Consider the following 21,546-nt stretch of genomic DNA (forward strand, 5'->3'; position numbering starts at 1 on the left):
ACGGGCCCATCCATCTGGCCCATCAAGACTCACTCTCATTTCATCAGTCCATAAAACCTTAGAAAAACCAGTCTTGAGATGTTTCTTGGCCCAGTCTTGACGTTTCAGCTTGTGTGTCTTGTTCAGTGGTGGTCGTCTTTCAGCCTTTCTTACCTTGGCCATGTCTCTGAGTATTGCACACCTTGTGCTTTTGGGCACTCCAGTGATGTTGCAGCTCTGAAATATGGCCAAACTGGTGGCAAGTGGCATCTTGGCAGCTGCACGCTTGACTTTTCTCAGTTCATGGGCAGTTATTTTGCGCCTTGGTTTTTCCACACGCTTCTTGCGACCCTGTTGACTATTTTGAATGAAACGCTTGATTGTTCGATGATCACGCTTCAGAAGCTTTGCAATTTTGAGACTGCTGCATCCCTCTGCAAGATATCTCACTATTTTTGACTTTTCTGAGCCTGTCAAGTCCTTCTTTTGACCCATTTTGCCAAAGGAAAGGACGTTGCCTAATAATTATGCACACCTGATATAGGGTGTTGATGTCATTAGACCACACCCCTTCTCATTACAGAGATGCACATCACCTAATATGCTTAATTGGTAGTAGGCTTTCGAGCCTATACAGCTTGGAGTAAGACGACATGCATGAAGAGGATGATGTGGACAAAATACTCATTTGCCTAATAATTCTGCACTCCCTGTAGATATGTATCCCTTATTTTCTATATGGTACGTGAATCTTTCACGTATCATTCGCTCCATTATTATACAGATATTAGATGGTAAGGCTATTTGTATCATCCTTTCCTGGTTTACATATGGGCACAACCCCCAACTAAATCTTTCACAGACGGCGTTGATGAACGTGCAGACTTGATGATGTCATTGAAACACTTTCTACGCTTTTTATTTGTTTCTGCAGGTAAATTCTGTTTTTTTCTCCAGAGCTCACACATGACCTGAAACTCTCGCTGAGCACATTATTAGGAAAACCTGTAGAAACCCACACTCTAAGAATTGAAATACTGCTGTTGTTTACAGGATACATGTTTTTTACGGTGACTTTACGCTACATAATTAGTTTTTTTACTCTCAAAATAAGATAAGCAGGCTTAGTATTAAAGTAATACCGTGAGATGTTAAGGCTACAAAATCTTTGCTATTCAAATTACTGTCTCAGTTCAGAAGGACTGGCCCTTGAACTGCACAGTCTCGCACATGCGCTATATTGAACTATATTCTCTTTAGTATTTAATTAACACAGCTTAGTTACATTTACTTAAAATATATGATTTTTTTTTTTTTTTTTTTTTTTTTAAATGACATCAGAAACAGCAGTATGCGACATTACGTGATGGCAGAGCTTCAGTTCATCCTTTGTCATTTTTTTTTTTTTTTTTTTTTTTTTTTTTTTTTTTAATAAATAGGACAGGGGGAATGAATGAGAGAGAGAGGGGGAGAGAAAGAAAGAAAACCAAAGGGGAGAAGAGACGGTGAGAAGGGGGGGGAAGAGAGACAAAAAAAAAAAAAAAAAACTCCTGGGTCACCTGTATGGAGAAAAAACAAACAAACAAACAAACAAACAAACAGAGGAGACAGCAAACAACAAAGAGCAACATAATAATAGAGAAAACAAAGCACCATCACAATAAACTAGCTAGTAATAGATATCAGTATTTACTAAGTAATAAACGATATTGTGCAGCACGCAAGATAGACAGCGCACAGTGTGCTTTGAGGCAGCAGCCAAGAAAGCTTTAGTCCGCGTCTGTGAATACCCATGTGTGCATACCTGTGTGGATCAGCATGCTTGCATTCCAAAGGTTTCTCCATGTAATGATCTGCTAGGGAGTGTGGGGGGGCCACAGCCCCGTCCTCCAGGGAGGACTTAAAATATATGATTACAATTAAATGTAATTACTGTTCCCATGTAAACAGCGAGTTTTGTGGGACTGGTTGGTATAACTTGATTAAGTAAATACAACATTTTATTTCTTACCTGAACCTTTGTTCCGAGTTACAGCAGAACAATGGCGGAGCGGGGGGGGAGGCTTAAGCCCGGGTTGTTTTTTCAGAAGCACGGGGTCTTTTGGAGTGTAATCTTTTCATAGTTAGATGCCTGGCTGACAACTGTATAAAACAAAACTACACACAATATTCGAAGCACATAATGCACACTGTGGGAATTAACGACTGTGCGTAAATCTCCCCTAATATTGGTATGATCCGAGCTCAGACACTAATCAACTGAGTGAGGGGGCGGGGCAGCTGCTGCCTGCAAGTGCGCTGTTGGAGAAGCGCAGCCAGGCAGACAGAGGAGAGCTTAAGTTTGAGCAGTGTTAAGGTTCTAATAATGAGGAAGGAGAGTACAAACAACCAGGTCCAGAACTTGGTCAAACAATTGATTTTAATGAATACACGCGTGGGAAGACCAGCACCTGTTCGCAGACAGGGCTGATCTCCGACTTAATCAAAGCATACACAGATTTTTATACCATCAGGGTTTGAATTAATGACGCCCCTTCATATGTCACCAGACAGAATATATGGATACGTCAAATCAAAACCACAATGACTTTTAACACAGTTTAAAAAGAACATTGTCTTCTATCTTCATGGCCGGTATTTCCTGTCAACCTTTTGACTTCCAGTTCTCGTCTGGAAACTGTTCCTCTTTTTGCAGAGACAACAAGAAATTGTTCCTCTTTCACAGTTGCGAGCAAACATAACTAACCTCTCACCTATAAATGATTCTCTCTAACTGTGTGTGTTTGTGTGTATATGTCGTCCTCAAATGCTCTTTCATCTCACCCGTTGCACTTCTGACCTTTCACCAGAACAGAGGCTCATCCTCACATGTAATCCTCAAAATAACCTGCACTTAGACTACTTTCGGTTTCAGTTCTGCAAAAGGCACACGCTGCAAACCTGCAATTTCCTGTCAGCCTGTGGCTTTAGTCTTTCTGAAAGACACACACTGTTTAAACATCTGAATGCAATATCAATACTGTAAATTATATTATTAATGCAATGGTCATGATGATTATTAACAATAGCAGTAAAATAATTTCCCTGCTCTCCACAGCAGGTACTAAAGCAAATCATTCGTACTGTACAAATAATGTAAATATGACGGTGTATCACAAAAGATTGATATCAAACTGATCACTTGACCAATATTACGTTACTTGCTCTTAAAGTGAATCAAGAAATGGCGAAATGAAAAGCTGAACAACAACAAAGCTGTTTCTTTAGAGAGTCTCAGCTTACATGTGTGTTTATTTCATATTTTCAGTTGTTTCCCTCCACGGCTAAACAAACCGGTTTCAGTAATGTACTGATATACAAGAATGGACATAAGGAGCTTCTTTCAAAGAAAAAACTCAGGTAGATGTTATTTTATTTATCATGCTTTGTATGTTGTTCAGTATATTTCTATGCAAAACAACAGGAACTTCAATACACAGCAGTATATTCACAGTTTAAACCAGATATTTACACTTTATGGAGAAAACATAAAAACATTGTTTTACTGTTAAACATCAATTTAGAGTACACTTGTTTTGTTTTGGATAAATAAATATTTAAAATCTTTTGAATTAGTTAAATGTCAGAATAAAGACAGATATAGCTTCTGTTTTAATCACTTTCATCAAATTTAGGAGTACATATGCACTAAGTTTATTGTTAATTAATAAGAAAACTCCAGACGATTCCATTCTGAGCTGAAGAAGCTTCTGATAGGTTAGTAGAGTCCATGTGAGTAAATTGGTGGCACAGCTGTGGATGCATATAAGGCAAAACACAGGGCCTGTTTCTGTGACATGGGAACATCCAGAGATGTCAACCAAAACACCAGGAACAGGGTTGTGGATCCTCATAAGTGTGGCTCAATTTGAATACAATTTGGTGCCATTTACAATTAAGAATTATTAGGCAAATGAGTATTTTGTCCACATCATCCTCTTCATGCATGTTGTCTTACTCCAAGCTGTATAGGCTCGAAAGCCTGCTACCAATTAAGCATATTAGGTGATGTGCATCTCTGTAATGAGAAGGGGTGTGGTCTAATGACATCAACACCCTATATCAGGTGTGCATAATTATTAGGCAACGTCCTTTCCTTTGGCAAAATGGGTCAAAAGAAGGACTTGACAGGCTCAGAAAAGTCAAAAATAGTGAGATATCTTGCAGAGGGATGCAGCAGTCTCAAAATTGCAAAGCTTCTGAAGCGTGATCATCGAACAATCAAGCGTTTCATTCAAAATAGTCAACAGGGTCGCAAGAAGCGTGTGGAAAAACCAAGGCGCAAAATAACTGCCCATGAACTGAGAAAAGTCAAGCGTGCAGCTGCCAAGATGCCACTTGCCACCAGTTTGGCCATATTTCAGAGCTGCAACATCACTGGAGTGCCCAAAAGCACAAGGTGTGCAATACTCAGAGACATGGCCAAGGTAAGAAAGGCTGAAAGACGACCACCACTGAACAAGACACACAAGCTGAAACGTCAAGACTGGGCCAAGAAATATCTCAAGACTGGTTTTTCTAAGGTTTTATGGACTGATGAAATGAGAGTGAGTCTTGATGGGCCAGATGGATGGGCCCGTGGCTGGATTGGTAAATGGCAGAGAGCTCCAGTCCCACTCAGACGCCAGCAAGGTGGAGGTGGAGTACTGGTTTGGGCTGGTATCATCAAAGATGAGCTTGTGGGGCCTTTTCGGGTTGAGGATGGAGTCAAGCTCAACTCCCAGTCCTACTGCCAGTTTCTGGAAGACACCTTCTTCAAGCAGTGGTACAGGAAGAAGTCTGCATCCTTCAAGAAAAACATGATTTTCATGCAGGACAATGCTCCATCACACGCGTCCAAGTACTCCACAGCGTGGCTGCAAGAAAGGGTATAAAAGAAGAAAAACTAATGACATGGCCTCCTTGTTCATCTGATCTGAACCCCATTGAGAACCTGTGGTCCATCATCAAATGTGAGATTTACAAGGAGGGAAAACAGTACACCTCTCTGAACAGTGTCTGGGAGGCTGTGGTTGCTGCTGCACGCAATGTTGATGGTGAACAGATCAAAACACTGACAGAATCCATGGATGGCAGGCTTTTGAGTGTCCTTGCAAAGAAAGGTGGCTATATTGGTCGCTGATTTGTTTTTGTTTTGTTTTTGAATGTCAGAAATGTATATTTGTGAATGTGGAGATGTTATATTGGTTTCACTGGTAAAAATAAATAATTGAAATGGGTATATATTTGTTTTTTGTTAAGTTGCCTAATAATTATGCACAGTAATAGTCACCTGCACACACAGATACTGTATCCCCCTAAAATAGCTAAAACTAAAAACAAACTAAAAACTACTTCCAAAAACATTCAGTTTTGATATTAATGAGTTTTTGGGTTCATTGAGAACATGGTTGTTGTTCAATAATAAAATTATTCCTCAGAAATACAGCTTGCCTAATAATTCTGCACTTCCTGTAAAGTTAACAAATATGTTTTTATATTTATCTAAAAAAATAAACATTTAGTCTGATTTGATGTTACAATTAAAAAAGTGTTTTTATCTGAAGAGTTTGTAAATATCTGGTTTCAAATGTATATTTGAAGATTGTCATATTCTCAGAGAGAGAGGAAGGAACAGAGAGAGAGAGGGGGGAACAGGGAGAGGAACAGAGAGAGAGAGAGAGGAACAGAGAGAGAGAGAGGGAGGAACAGAGAGAGAGAGGGAGGAACAGAGAGAGAGAGAGGGAGGAACAGAGAGATAGAGGGAGGAACAGAGAGAGAGAGAGAGGAACAGAGAGAGAGGGGGGGAGGAACAGAGAGATGAACAGAGAGAGAGAGAGAGGAATAGAGAGAAAGAGAGAGAGAGAGGAACAGAGAGAGAGGAAGGGAGGAACAGAGAGAGAGAGATGGAGGAACAGAGAGAGAGAGAGGAACAGAGAGAGAGAGAGGGAGGAACAGAGAGATAGAGGGAGGAACAGAGAGAGAGAGAGGGAGGAACAGAGAGAGAGAGAGGAACAGAGAGAGAGAGAGGGAGGAACAGAGAGATAGAGGGAGGAACAGAGAGAGAGAGAGAGGAATAGAGAGAAAGAGAGAGAGAGAGGAACAGAGAGAGAGGAAGGGAGGAACAGAGAGAGAGAGAGAGGAATAGAGAGAAAGAGAGAGAGAGGGAGGAACAGAGAGAGCAACAGAGAGAGAGGGAGGGAGGAACAGAGAGAGGAACAGAGAGAGGAACAAGGAGAGAGAGGAACAGAGAGAGAGGAACAGAGAGAGAGAGGGAGGAACAGAGAGAGAGAGAGGAACAGAGAGAGAGAGAGGGAGGAACAGAGAGAGAGAGGGAGGAACAGAGAGAGAGAGGGAGGAACAAAGAGAGGAACAGAGAGTGAGGAACAGAGAGAGAGGAACAGAGAGGGAGGAACAGAGAGAGAGGAGGGAGGAACAGAGAGAGAGAGGAACAGAGAGAGAGAGAGAGGAACAGAGAGAGAGGAACAGAGAGGGAGGAACAGAGAGAGAGAGGGAGGAACAGAGAGAGGAACAGGGAGAGGAACAGAGAGATGAGGGAGGAACAGAGAGAGAGAGAGAGGAACAGAGAGAGAGAGAGGAACAGAGAGAGAGGAACAGAGAGAGAGAGAGGGAGGAACAGAGAGAGAGAGGGAGGAACAGAGAGAGGAACAGAGAGAGAGAGAGAGGAACAGAGAGAGAGAGGGAGGAACAGAGAGAGAAAGGGAGGAACAGAGAGAGAGAGGGAGGAACAGAGAGAGAGAGAGGGAGGAACAGAGAGAGAGAGGGAGGAACAGAGAGAGAGAGGAACAGAGAGAGAGAGGGAGGAACAGAGAGAGAAAGGGAGGAACAGAGAGAGAGAGAGGGAGGAACAGAGAGAGAGAGAGAGGAACAGAGAGAGAGAGAGGAACAGAGAGAGAGAGGGAGGAACAGAGAGAGAAAGGGAGGAACAGAGAGAGAGAGAGGGAGGAACAGAGAGAGAGAGAGGGAGGAACAGAGAGAGAGAGGGAGGAACAGAGAGAGAGAGAGAGGAACAGAGAGAGAGAGGGAGGAACAGAGAGAGGAACAGAGAGAGAGAGAGAGGAACAGAGAGAGAGAGGGAGGAACAGAGAGAGGAACAGAGAGAGAGAGAGGGAGGAACAGAGAGAGAGAGGGAGGAACAGAGAGAGAGAGGGAGGAACAGAGAGAGGAACAGAGAGAGAGAGAGGGAGGAACAGAGAGAGAGAGGGAGGAACAGAGAGGGAGGAACAGAGAGGGAGGAACAGAGAGAGAGGAACAGAGAGAGAGAGAGGGAGGAACAGAGAGAGAGAGGGAGGAACAGAGAGAGGAACAGAGAGAGAGAGAGAGGAACAGAGAGAGAGAGGGAGGAACAGAGAGAGAAAGGGAGGAACAGAGAGAGAGAGAGGGAGGAACAGAGAGAGAGAGAGAGGAACAGAGAGAGAGAGAGGAACAGAGAGCGAGAGGGAGGAACAGAGAGAGAAAGGGAGGAACAGAGAGAGAGAGAGGGAGGAACAGAGAGAGAGAGAGGGAGGAACAGAGAGAGAGAGAGAGAGGAACAGAGAGAGAGAGAGAGGAACAGAGAGAGAGAGAGGGAGGAACAGAGAGAGAGAGAGAGGAACAGAGAGAGAGAGAGGAACAGAGAGCGAGAGGGAGGAACAGAGAGAGAAAGGGAGGAACAGAGAGAGAGAGAGGGAGGAACAGAGAGAGAGAGGGAGGAACAGAGAGAGAGAAAGGGAGGAACAGAGAGAGAGAGAGGGAGGAACAGAGAGAGAGAGAGGGGAACAGAGAGAGAGAGAGGAACAGAGAGCGAGAGGGAGGAACAGAGAGAGAAAGGGAGGAACAGAGAGAGAGAGAGGGAGGAACAGAGAAAGAGAGAGGGAGGAACAGAGAGAGAGAGAGAGGAACAGAGAGAGAGAGAGAGGAACAGAGAGAGAGAGAGAGGAACAGAGAGAGGAACAGAGAGAGAGAGAGAGAGGAACAGAGAGAGAGAGAGAGGAACAGAGAGAGAGAGAGGAACAGAGAGAGAGAGAGGGAGGAACAGAGAGAGAGAGAGAGGAACAGAGAGAGAGAGAGGGAGGAACAGAGAGAGAGAGAGAGGAACAGAGAGAGAGAGAGAGGAACAGAGAGAGAAAGGGAGGAACAGAGAGAGAGAGAGGGAGGAACAGAGAGAGAGAGAGGGAGGAACAGAGAGAGAGAGGGAGGAACAGAGAGAGAGAGAGAGGAACAGAGAGAGAGAGGGAGGAACAGAGAGAGGAACAGAGAGAGAGAGAGAGAGGAACAGAGAGAGAGAGGGAGGAACAGAGAGAGAGGAACAGAGAGAGAGAGGAACAGAGAGAGAGAGGGAGGAACAGAGAGAGGAACAGAGAGAGAGAGAGGGAGGAACAGAGAGGGAGGAACAGAGAGAGAGTAACAGAGAGAGAGAGAGGGAGGAACAGAGAGAGAGAGGGAGGAACAGAGAGAGGAACAGAGAGAGAGAGAGAGGAACAGAGAGAGAGAGGGAGGAACAGAGAGAGAAAGGGAGGAACAGAGAGAGAGAGAGGGAGGAACAGAGAGAGAGAGAGAGGAACAGAGAGAGAGAGAGGAACAGAGAGCGAGAGGGAGGAACAGAGAGAGAGAGAGGGAGGAACAGAGAGAGAGAGAGGGAGGAACAGAGAGAGAGAGAGAGAGGAACAGAGAGAGAGAGAGAGGAACAGAGAGAGAGAGAGGGAGGAACAGAGAGAGAGAGAGAGGAACAGAGAGAGAGAGAGGAACAGAGAGCGAGAGGGAGGAACAGAGAGAGAAAGGGAGGAACAGAGAGAGAGAGAGGGAGGAACAGAGAGAGAGAGAGGGAGGAACAGACAGAGAGAGAGGGAGGAACAGAGAGAGAGAGAGGGAGGAACAGAGAGAGAGAGGGAGGAACAGAGAGAGAGAAAGGGAGGAACAGAGAGAGAGAGAGGGAGGAACAGAGAGAGAGAGAGAGGAACAGAGAGAGAGAGAGGAACAGAGAGCGAGAGGGAGGAACAGAGAGAGAAAGGGAGGAACAGAGAGAGAGAGAGGGAGGAACAGAGAGAGAGAGAGGGAGGAACAGAGAGAGAGAGAGAGGAACAGAGAGAGAGAGAGAGAGGAACAGAGAGAGAGAGAGAGGAACAGAGAGAGAGAGAGAGAGGAACAGAGAGAGAGAGAGAGGAACAGAGAGAGAGAGAGGAACAGAGAGAGAGAGAGGGAGGAACAGAGAGAGAGAGAGAGGAACAGAGAGAGAGAGAGAGGAACAGAGAGAGAGAGAGAGGAACAGAGAGAGAGAGAGAGGAACAGAGTTCTTACACACACTGGACATTCTGGACATTGTTTCACTTCATTACTTAAATCACGCTGCTGTTATTGTGTATATATTTATTTATATTTCTTCATACATTCTTATATAGTTCTATATTGTGTATTTTGTTGTACAGTTATTTTATTTTCAACTTTAATTTATATATTTTATCTTATTCTCCCAGTTAAATTTACCCTTCATTCTAATTTGTGTTGTACAGTTATTTCATTTTTAACCTTAATTTATATTTTATTCCTTCCTAGTTAAATTTACCCATTTTAATTTTTCATATTTATTTCCTATCTTATTCATAGCCTTTTCCTTTTTTGTTTTCTTTAGGTCACGAGCAGTTGTCCAAGCATTTCACTACATATCGTACTGTGTATGACTGTGTACGTGACAAATAAAATTTGAATTTGAATTTGAATTTGAGAGAGAGGAACAGAGAGAGGAACAGAGAGAGGAACAGAGAGAGAGAGAGGGAGGAACAGAGAGAGAGAGAGGAACAGAGAGAGAGAGAGAGGAACAGAGAGAGAGAGAGGAACAGAGAGAGAGAGAGGGAGGAACAGAGAGAGAGAGAGAGGAACAGAGAGAGAGAGAGGGAGGAACAGAGAGAGAGAGAGAGGAACAGAGAGAGAGAGAGAGGGAGGAACAGAGAGAGAGAGAGGAACAGAGAGAGAGAGAGGGAGGAACAGAGAGAGAGAGGGAGGAACAGAGAGAGAGAGAGAGGAACAGAGAGAGAGAGAGGGAGGAATAGAGAGAGAGAGGGAGGAACAGAGAGAGGAACAGAGAGAGGAACAGAGAGAGAGAGAGGGAGGAACAGAGAGAGAGAGAGGAACAGAGAGAGAGAGAGGGAGGAACAGATAGAGAGAGAGAGGGAGGAATAGAGAGAGAGAGAGAGGAACAGAGAGAGAGAGAGAGGAACAGAGAGAGAGAGGGAGGAACAGAGAGAGAGAGAGAGAGGAACAGAGAGAGAGAGAGGGAGGAATAGAGAGAGAGAGGGAGGAACAGAGAGAGGAACAGAGAGAGGAACAGAGAGAGAGAGAGGGAGGAACAGAGAGAGAGAGAGGAACAGAGAGAGAGAGAGGGAGGAACAGAGAGAGAGAGACGGAGGAACAGAGAGAGAGAGAGGAACAGAGAGAGAGAGGGAGGAACAGAGAGAGAGAGAGGAACAGAGAGAGAGGGAGGAGGAACAGAGAGAGAGAGAGAGAGAGGGAGGAACAGAGAGATAGAGGGAGGAACAGAGAGAGAGAGAGGAACAGAGAGAGAGAGGAACAGAGAGAGAGAGGGGGAGGAACAGAGAGAGAGAGAGGAACAGAGAGAGAGAGAGGGAGGAACAGAGAGAGAGAGAGGAACAGAGAGAGAGAGAGGGAGGAACAGAGAGAAAGAGAGAGGAACAGAGAGAGAGAGGGAGGAACAGAGAGAGAGAGAGAGGAACAGAGAGAGAGAGGGAGGAACAGAGAGAAAGAGAGAGGAACAGAGAGAGAGAGGGAGGAACAGAGAGAGAGAGAGGAACAGAGAGAGAAAGGGAGGAACAGAGAGAGAGAGAGAGGAACAGAGTTCTTACACACACTGGACATTCTGGACATTGTTTCACTTCATTACTTAAATCACGCTGCTGTTATTGTGTATATATTTATTTATATTTCTTCATACATTCTTATATAGTTCTATATTGTGTATTTTGTTGTACAGTTATTTTATTTTCAACTTTAATTTATATATTTTATCTTATTCTCCCAGTTAAATTTACCCTTCATTCTAATTTGTGTTGTACAGTTATTTCATTTTTAACCTTAATTTATATTTTATTCCTTCCTAGTTAAATTTACCCATTTTAATTTTTCATATTTATTTCCTATCTTATTCATAGCCTTTTCCTTTTTTGTTTTCTTTAGGTCACGAGCAGTTGTCCAAGCATTTCACTACAAATCGTACTGTGTATGACTGTGTACGTGACAAATAAAATTTGAATTTGAATTTGAATTTGAGAGAGAGGAACAGAGAGAGGAACAGAGAGAGGAACAGAGAGAGAGAGAGAGGGAGGAACAGAGAGAGGAACAGAGAGAGAGAGAGGGAGGAACAGAGAGAGAGAGAGGAACAGAGAGAGAGAGAGGGAGGAACAGAGAGAGGAACAGAGAGAGGAACAGAGAGAGGAACAGAGAGAGAGAGAGGGAGGAACAGAGAGAGAGAGAGGAACAGAGAGAGAGAGAGGGAGGAACAGAGAGAGAGAGAGGAACAGAGAGAGAGAGAGGGAGGAACAGAGAGAGGAACAGAGAGAGGAACAGAGAGAGGAACAGAGAGAGAGAGAGGGAGGAACAGAGAGAGAGAGAGGAACAGAGAGAGAGAGAGGGAGGAACAGAGAGAGAGAGAGAGGAACAGAGAGAGAGAGAGAGGGAGGAACAGAGAGAGAGAGAGGAACAGAGAGAGAGAGAGGGAGGAACAGAGAGAAAGAGAGAGGAACAGAGAGAGAGAGGGAGGAACAGAGAGAGAGAGAGAGGAACAGAGAGAGGAACAGAGAGAGGAACAGAGAGAGAGAGGGAGGAACAGAGAGAGAGAGAGGGAGGAATAGAGAGAGAGAGGGAGGAACAGAGAGAGGAACAGAGAGAGGAACAGAGAGAGAGAGAGGGAGGAACAGAGAGAGAGAGAGGGAGGAACAGAGAGAGAGAGAGAGGGAGGAACAGAGAGAGAGAGAGGAACAGAGAGAGAGAGGGAGGAACAGAGAGTGAGAGAGAGGGAGGAATAGAGAGAGAGAGAGAGGGAGGAACAGAGAGAGAGAGAGGGAGGAATAGAGAGAGAGAGAGGGAGGAATAGAGAGAGAGAGGGAGGAACAGAGAGAGGAACAGAGGGAGGAACAGAGAAAGAGAGAGGAACAGAGAGAGAGAGAGGGAGGAACAGAGAGAGAGAGAGGGAGGAACAGAGAGAGAGAGAGGAACAGAGAGAGAGAGGGAGGAACAGAGAGAGAGAGAGGAACAGAGAGAGAGGGAGGAGGAACAGAGAGAGAGAGAGAGAGAGGGAGGAACAGAGAGATAGAGGGAGGAACAGAGAGAGAGAGAGGAACAGAGAGAGAGAGGAACAGAGAGAGAGAGGGGGAGGAACAGAGAGAGAGAGAGGAACAGAGAGAGAGAGAGGGAGGAACAGAGAGAGAGAGAGGAACAGAGAGAGAGAGAGGGAGGAACAGAGAGAGAGAGGGAGGAACAGAGAGAGAGAGAGGGAGGAACAGAGAGAGAGAGGGAGGAACAGAGAGAGAGACAGGAACAGAGAGAGAGAGAGGGAGGAACAGAGAGAGAGAGGGAGGAACAGAGAGAGAGAGAGGAACAGAGAGAGAGAGAGGGAGGAACAGAGAGAGAGAGGGAGGAACAGAGAGAGAGAGAGGAACAGAGAGAGAGGGAGGAGGAACAGAGAGAGAGAGAGAGAGAGGGAGGAACAGAGAGATAGAGGGAGGAACAGAGAGAGAGAGAGGAACAGAGAGAGAGAGAGGGAGGAACAGAGAGAGAGAGAGGAACAGAGAGAGAGAGGGGGGGAGGAACAGAGAGATGAACAGAGAGAGAGAGAGAGAGAGAGAGAGAGAGAGAGAGGAATAGAGAGAGAGAGAGAGAGGAACAGAGAGAGAGGGAGGGAGGAACAGAGAGAGGAACAGAGAGAGAGAGGGAGGAACAGAGAGAGGAACAGAGAGAGAGGGAGGGAGGAACAGAGAGAGGAACAGAGAGAGAGAGGGAGGAACAGAGAGAGGAACAGAGAGAGAGAGGGAGGAACAGAGAGAGAGGAACAGAGAGAGGGGGAGGAACAGAGAGAGAGAGAGGAACAGAGAGAGAGAGAGAAAGGGAGGAACAGAGAGAGAGAGGGAGGAACAGAGAGAGAGAGAGGAACAGAGAGAGAGAGGTGGAGGAACAGAGAGAGGAACAGAGAGAGAGGGAGGGAGGAACAGAGAGAGGAACAGAGAGAGAGAGGGAGGAACAGAGAGAGAGAGGGAGGAACAGAGAGAGAGAGAGGGAGGAACAGAGAGAGAGAGGGAGGAACAGAGAGAGGAACAGAGAGAGAGAGAGGGAGTAACAGAGAGAGAGAGAGGGAGGAACAGAGAGAGAGAGGGAGGAACAGAGAGAGGAACAGAGAGAGAGAGGGAGGAACAGAGAGAGAGAGGGAGGAACAGAGAGAGAGGAACAGAGAGAGAGAGAGGGAGAGAGAGAGAGAGAGGAACAGAGAGAGAGGGAGGGAGGAACAGAGAGAGGAACAGAGAGAGAGGGAGGGAGGAACAGAGAGAGGAACAGAGAGAGAGGGAGGGAGGAACAGAGAGAGGAACAGAGAGAGAGAGGGACAGAGAGAGAGAGGGAGGAACAGAGAGAGGAACAGAGAGAGAGAGGGAGGAACAGAGAGAGAGAGGGAGGAACAGAGAGAGGAACAGAGAGAGAGAGAGGGAGTAACAGAGAGAGAGAGAGGGAGGAACAGAGAGAGAGAGGGAGGAACAGAGAGAGAGAGGGAGGAACAGAGAGAGAGGAACAGAGAGAGAGAGAGGGAGAGAGAGAGAGAGAGGAATAGAGAGAGAGAGAGAGAGGAACAGAGAGAGAGGGAGGGAGGAACAGAGAGAGGAACAGAGAGAGAGGGAGGGAGGAACAGAGAGAGGAACAGAGAGAGAGAGGAACAGAGAGAGAGAGGGAGGAACAGAGAGAGGAACAGAGAGAGAGAGGGAGGAACAGAGAGAGAGGAACAGAGAGAGGGGGAGGAACAGAGAGAGAGAGAGGAACAGAGAGAGAGAGGAACAGAGAGAGAGGGAGGGAGGAACAGAGAGAGGAAAAGAGAGAGAGGGAGGGAGGAACAGAGAGAGGAACAGAGAGAGAGGGAGGGAGGAACAGAGAGAGGAACAGAGAGAGAGAGGGAGGAACAGAGAGAGGAACAGAGAGAGAGAGGAACAGAGAGAGAGAGGGAGGAACAGAGAGAGGAACAGAGAGAGAGAGGGAGGAACAGAGAGAGAGGAACAGAGAGAGGGGGAGGAACAGAGAGAGAGAGGGAGGAACAGAGAGAGAGAGAGGAACAGAGAGAGAGAGGGGGAGGAACAGAGAGAGGAACAGAGAGAGAGGGAGGGAGGAACAGAGAGAGGAACAGAGAGAGAGAGGGAGGAACAGAGAGAGAGAGGGAGGAACAGAGAGATAGAGAGGGAGGAACAGAGAGAGAGAGGGAGGAACAGAGAGAGGAACAGAGAGAGAGAGGAACAGAGAGAGAGGGAGGGAGGAACAGAGAGAGGAAAAGAGAGAGAGGGAGGGAGGAACAGAGAGAGGAACAGAGAGAGAGAGGAACAGAGAGAGAGAGGGAGGAACAGAGAGAGAGAGAGGGAGGAACAGAGAGAGGAACAGAGAGAGAGAGAGAGGGAGGAACAGAGAGAGGAACAGAGAGAGAGAGAGGGAGGAACAGAGAGAGAGAGGGAGGAACAGAGAGAGAGGAACAGAGAGAGAGAGAGGGAGGAACAGAGAGAGGAACAGAGAGAGAGAGAGGGAGGAACAGAGAGAGAGAGGGAGGAACAGAGAGAGAGAGGGAGGAACTGAGAGGGAGGAACAGAGAGAGAGGAACAGAGAGAGAGAGGGAGGAACAGAGAGAGAAAGGGAGGAACAGAGAGAGAGAGAGGGAGGAACAGAGAGAGAGAGAGAGGAACAGAGAGAGAGAGGGAGGAACAGAGAGAGAAAGGGAGGAACAGAGAGAGAGAGAGGGAGGAACAGAGAGAGAGAGAGGGAGGAACAGAGAGAGAGAGAGAGGAACAGAGAGAGAGAGGGAGGAACAGAGAGAGAGAGAGAGGAACAGAGAGAGAGAGAGGGAGGAATAGAGAGAGAGAGGGAGGAACAGAGAGAGGAACAGAGAGAGGAACAGAGAGAGAGAGGGAGGAACAGAGAGAGAGAGAGGGAGGAATAGAGAGAGAGAGGGAGGAACAGAGAGAGGAACAGAGAGAAGAACAGAGAGAGAGAGAGGGAGGAACAGAGAGAGAGAGCGGAACAGAGAGAGAGAGAGGGAGGAACAGAGAGAGAGAAAGAGGGAGGAACAGAGAGAGAGAGAGGAACAGAGAGAGAGAGGGAGGAACAGAGAGAGAGAGAGAGGGAGGAATAGAGAGAGAGAGAGAGGAACAGAGAGAGAGAGGGAGGAACAGAGAGAGAGAGAGGGAGGAATAGAGAGAGAGAGGGAGGAACAGAGAGAGGAACAGAGAGAGGAACAGAGAGAGAGAGAGGGAGGAACAGAGAGAGAGAGAGGAACAGAGAGAGAGAGAGGGAGGAACAGAGAGAGAGAGAGAGGGAAGAACAGAGAGAGAGAGAGGAACAGAGAGAGAGAGGGAGGAACAGAGAGAGAGAGAGGGAGGAATAGAGAGAGAGAGAGAGGAACAGAGAGAGAGAGAGGGGAACAGAGAGAGAGAGAGGGAGGAATAGAGAGAGAGAGAGGAACAGAGAGAGAGAGAGGAACAGAGAGAGAGAGAGGGAGGAATAGAGAGAGAGAGGGAGGAACAGAGAGAGAGAGAGAGGAACAGAGAGAGAGAGAGGGAGGAACAGAGAGAGAGAGAGGAACAGAGAGAGAGAGAGGGAGGAACAGAGAGAGAGAGGGAGGAACAGAGAGAGAGAGAGAGGAACAGAGAGAGAGAGAGGGAGGAACAGAGAGAGAGAGGGAGGAACAGAGAGAGAGAGAGGAACAGAGAGAGAAAGGGAGGAACAGAGAAGGAACAAGAGCAGGTGAGACACACATGTTAGTCAAATGGTTTTTTACCAAAAGTATCACCGTATCATAGGTACTCATGTATCTCGTACCTAGTGTTTCTTTTTAGGTTTGTTATTTTTCAAATTCTATATTTATTAAGTTATGCAGCTTGTTTGCACAACAAGGCTAAATAATTATATAAACTTTTCTCAATCTAAATATTGGACTTTGGTAGAATTAAAAAATTATTGTAGTGCAGGTCTATGATGATTTTTAGTGCTACTATCATCTAGTTCTGATTCTGGTTCTGTCTTGGTTACGTCCTAAGTAGTCCTGATTTTAAACTGTTGTAGTCCTGTTTTAATTCTGGATCAGTTCTGGGTCTGGTTGAATTTGGGTTTAGTCCTCGTGTCTTGATACAGCCCGACTTGCTGCTTAATTAAAAAACTAATTTAAGGTGTCCTGCATAAGTGATATATATTTTTCCCTATATGAAGTCATTCTTTTTTGAACAAAACTCAAAACAGAGGCTATTAATCTTTCAGCCACAATCCCACATGCATACTATCCTTTAGGGCCAAGCCCTGGGTGTATCAAATGTCTGCCTCCGCCTCTGCTGCATCAGTTTACAGATGCAGGTGTATTTAAAGGTGTTTGCATTATTTTGGCCACTCATTAAAATACACCAGGACGTTAAAGTTTGTTTTTATATACCTGCCGAGCACAGCTGTCCCTAATAAACTAACTAAACTGACACTTTAACTGAAGTGTTTTCAGGTTTTTCATTTAATGTTCATGTTTATAGTAATGGTGTGTTCTGCACTTCTACAGGTGACCTCACCTTCAGCTTTGACCAGCTCAAAGACAAACAAAGAGGATTGAATGATTGTTTTTTGTTTTGTTTAAATTGTGGGTGTGAAGAGGTTTCTCCAGGGGGCGCTGTCTTCCTAAACATAAAGCCTGTGTGCAGACACTCTATCCCAGGGGTGCCCAATCCCGGTCCTCGAGAGCTACCGTCCTGCAGCTTTTAGATGCATCCTTGTTCCCACACACCCGAATCAAATGAATGGCTTGTTATCAGGCCTTTGCCAAACATGATGGCATGCTGAAGAGGTAATCAAACCATTTGATTCAGCTGTGTTGGAGTAGGGCTGCATCTCAAAGCTGCAGGATAGTAGCTCTCGAGGACTGGGATTGGGCAGCCCTGCTCTATCCCCTTCAGAGGAGCAGCGCTATGTTAGTCAGCTGAAACAACATGTTGTGACTCCTTCAGTCTCAGCTGACTGCAGGTTCCAACCTTATAAACAGCACATTTGCACGATGACTGAAACCAGTGCACTGAAGGAACAGGGAGCTGTGAGCTCACTTTATGATCATTAATATGCAAATTGTCTTGGCTATTGATCAGCAACCACTGATCATTGATTGATGGTCATGAGTCCCATTCACAGAGAGTTGGGGGAATGGCTGCAATCACAGCATTGTAAGATGGTGACAGATGTACCCTTAGACCCCCTCCTCGAATCAGAGATGGTCTTTCCCTTTTCACGTAAATGTGAAAAGGGAAAGACTCCGCGCTTAAACCAGCATTCCTCCCTGTCCAAGATGTGTACATCCTCATGAGACTAACAGGAAACGCTGAAGAAGAGAATCTTGTCCTGATTCTTCCTCACTCCTCCCTGTTGTCTCCAGAGTTTCTCTCTTTGATGCTTCTTTCTTTAATCGCTCTTCTTATTTATTTTTCTCTTGACTTTTCTTTTTTCTTTTCTTTCTTCACTGGTTTTTCTGCCTTTGTTCTTGTCTTCTTCTTCACTGATGTCTCTGAGGTTTTTCTCCAGTGAGTCGTATTCATCTGTTTGGTATTTACCTAGAAAGAGAGAGAGATCAAATGTCAGGCATACACATATTTTACGTATGTAAATATTTAGTTTTGTTGGGTTAGTTCTTAGTTGCACTGCAGTATGTCCTCCGGGCTTGTCACTACTTGTCGTTGGTGCAGCAACAGCACCAACAGCCAACATGTTGTTAATTTGACACATTTCCTGATTTGCTTTTAGTTTCTTTTTTCTTTTGGTGTCTCAGCTTTTCAGCTGCACCGTTTTGCCACTCTTCCACTCCAAACTTTGTTCTGCACAGTGAAGGTCGGAGAGGGCCCAGTTACATTAGGAAATTTAATTTGGCAATCAACATTTTCTCATCCCAACGCGTCACATACCGACGGCATGTGACAATCCATCGGTATGTTACGCGTTCGGAGGAACGAGAGCCGTTTGGAATGAATCTATACATGTAAATGTGTTTTAGGTTCTGATCGTGAATCACTTTGGAAAACACTCTCTGACAGGGTTAGGGCTGGAATGGAGGACTGGAGCGTGTTCTGTTGGATTCAATTGACAATCTAGAGCGTCTCATAAGGACGGGTACCTTTCACCTTACTATGAGACGCCTCGGGACGTGACAAATCGTCGCTATGTTACGCGTTGGGAATGAGAATGCTCGGTTAGCAATACGCTGTCATGAAAATGAACCAACTGGCTGTTCTCGGTGCGTGTGGGGCTGGTGCACAGCGGCCCTTTAATTGACCCATCAGCCCAAAAGTATGTCGGTCCGTTGGTCAAAATGACTGGTGTGCCAGATTACCATCCCAGCCCTGTGTGTTACTCACATGTGATATCCTGAAAAAATCTCTTCTCTTTACTGATGCAGACCTGTTTCCCACCAGCAAGGATGAAGGAGCCAGCTCCACACAATACTTGGCAAGCTTTCTGAAGGAAATGAGAATGGCTCCATCCATCCAGCTGAGAGGACACTTCCTGTCTCAGGTCATTACCAGCAGTGACTCCATAGATTGATTTTAAGTAGAAATGTTACTTCCTGGTGCCGAAGGTCAAATGAAGGAAAGTGTTCACTTCCTGTTTCAGATGACACTGCATAGATCAGGTTGGAGCAGAGAAACAGTTCCTTGCGTCAGAGGTCATTTCGTATACATCAGGAGAAGAGGACACTTTCTGAATTCAGGTTTTCACTTAGACTGGCATATATGTTGAGCTCGTCTACCCATAGCTAACACTACAAGTCACATTTCATTCCATCTTTTCAGATTTCGAACATGAGAATGTGGACTAACGGAGGTGAGGATTGGACCACCAACTTTCTGATCAGCAGATAACCTGTCTGCCTCCCGAGTCCTGGCAGTGGAGGATTAATAGAATAGAATAGAATAGAATAGAATTCAACTTTATTGTCATTGCACATGCACAGGTACAGGGCAACGAAATGCAGTTTGCATCCATCCAGAAGTGCTTTAGTGATATAGATATATTACAATATATATTAGCAATAATATAGATATGTGAGTATATTACAGAAATGGGTCTATTATGGTATGTTATAATGTACACGGTATGAAGTATGTTGTGAATATTCTATAACTATAAGTATGTACAGGCTGTAGTGAGTACAAGCTATGTACAGGATATGAACAGGATATAAATATGAAAAACTATACAGAATATGAAATAAATAACTTTACAGAATCTGGGATATACAGCTATACAGAAATGGGAACTATGCAAGTTGTAAACAGTTGTAGGATTAAAGATTATCGAATGTACAGAATGATTATTTACACAGAGCTATACAGTAGTGCAGTTAAGATAAATGAGGGTGTAGATAGTTTCTACAGAGGCTATATAAAGTGCTAGTGGTTGTGAGTGGTGGTTCAGTCCATGTTATTATTGTGTTTGAGGGTACAGTTGTCCATTGTGGGTGTGTGTATGTTCAGTCCATGAGTTTAACGTGGGTCAGATGTCAGGAGGCAGAGTTCAGGAGTCTGACAGCTGTGGGGAAGAAGCTGTTCCGGTACCTGGTGGTCTTAGTCCGGAGGCTCCTGTGGCGCCTCCCAGAGGGCAGGAGGGTGAAGAGTCCATGTGATGGGTGACTGGGGTCTTTGATGATTTTCCCAGCCCTTTTCAGACACCGCTTCCTGTAGATGTCTTTTATGGCAGGAAGTGGTGCTCCGGCGATGCGCTGGGCAGCTTTCACGACCCTCTGCAACGCCTTCCGGTCCGAGGCAGAGCAGTTCCCGTACCAGACTGTTATACAGTTGGTCAGGATGCTCTCGATGGTGCAGCGATAGAAGTTCACCAGGATGTCTGAGGACAGGTGGTTCTTCCTCAGAGTCCTCAAGAAGAAGAGGCGCTGGTGAGCCTTCTTGACCAGCTTGGAGCAGTTGGTCGTCCAGGTGAGATCCTCGGAGATGTGGACTCCCAGGAACTTGAAGCTGCTCACACGCTCCACAGCCGTCCCCTTAATGTGGATGGGTGGATGTGGGTCAGCATTCCTCCTGTAGTCCACGATGAGCTCCTTGGTCTTCTCGGTGTTAAGCAGCAGGTTGTTTCTGTCGCACCACTCAGCCAGACGATCCACCTCCTCCCTGTAGGCGGCCTCATCGTTGTCACTGATGAGGCCAATCACCGTGGTGTCATCTGCAAACTTAATGATGGTGTTGGAACCATCAGCAGGTCTGCAGTCGTGGGTGAAGAGGGAGTAGAGGAAAGGGCTCATCACACAGCCTTGTGGTACACCGGTGTTCATTGTGATGGTAGATGAGCAGCGGTTATCCAGCCGGACATGTTGGGGGCGGTTGGTCAGGAAGTCCAGTAACCATTTGCAGATGAGGGAGCTGATACCCAGGTCTGTCAGTTTCCTGATGAGTTGTGAGGGGTGGATTGTATTGAATGCTGAACTGAAGTCTATAAACAGCATTCTGGCGTAGGTGTTGTTGTTGTCCAGGTGTGAGAGGACAGAGTGCATTGCGATGGAGACTGCATCCTCTGTGCTCCTGTTCCGGCGGTATGCGAATTGGTGGGGGTCCAGGGTGGGGGGGAGACAGGATTTGAAGTGTGCTAGGACCAGTCGCTCTAAGCACTTAGTGATGATGGGGGTGAGTGCTACTGGGCGGTAATCATTGAGGCAAGATGGGTTGGAGTTTTTGGGTATCGGGACGATGGAGGTGGATTTGAAGCAGGCCGGTACCACAGCGTGGGCCAAGGACAGATTGAATATGTCTGTGAGCACTCCTGCAAGCTCCCCAGAACACGCTCTGAGAACACGCCCGGGGATGCCATCAGGGCCTGCAGCCTTGTGGACATTGATCCTGCTCAGCACCGCTCCTACATCGGTGGGGGAGAGAGTCATAGGTTGGTGGTCTGGCGTCATGTCTGCTTTGGTTGTGGTTGTGGGGTTCCCTCGCTCAAAACGAGCATAAAAGTTGTTGAGCTCGTTGAGGAAGGAGACATCAGAGGATGCGGGGGAGGGTTTGGTGGTCCTGTAGTCTGTGATGGTCTGGAGTCCTTGCCACATGCGTCGGGGGTTGGAGTTGGAGAAGTGTTCTTCTACCTTCTTTTTGTAATGGTGTTTGGCTTTTTTGATGCCCTTCTTTAGATTAGCCCTGGCTGTACTGTAGGCGTGTGCATCTCCTGACCTAAAGGCAGTGTTGCGGGCCTTCAGGAGGAGACAAACATCCCGGTTCATCCAAGGCTTCTGGTTGGGGTACATGGTGATCCGTTTCTGGGTGGTGACACTGTCTGTGG

Source organism: Mchenga conophoros, linkage group LG20 (assembly GCF_057382185.1).
Source record: "Mchenga conophoros isolate Kocher_MC1m ecotype Shallow Benthic linkage group LG20, M_conophoros_male_GT1.1, whole genome shotgun sequence".
NCBI lineage: Eukaryota > Metazoa > Chordata > Actinopteri > Cichliformes > Cichlidae > Mchenga > Mchenga conophoros.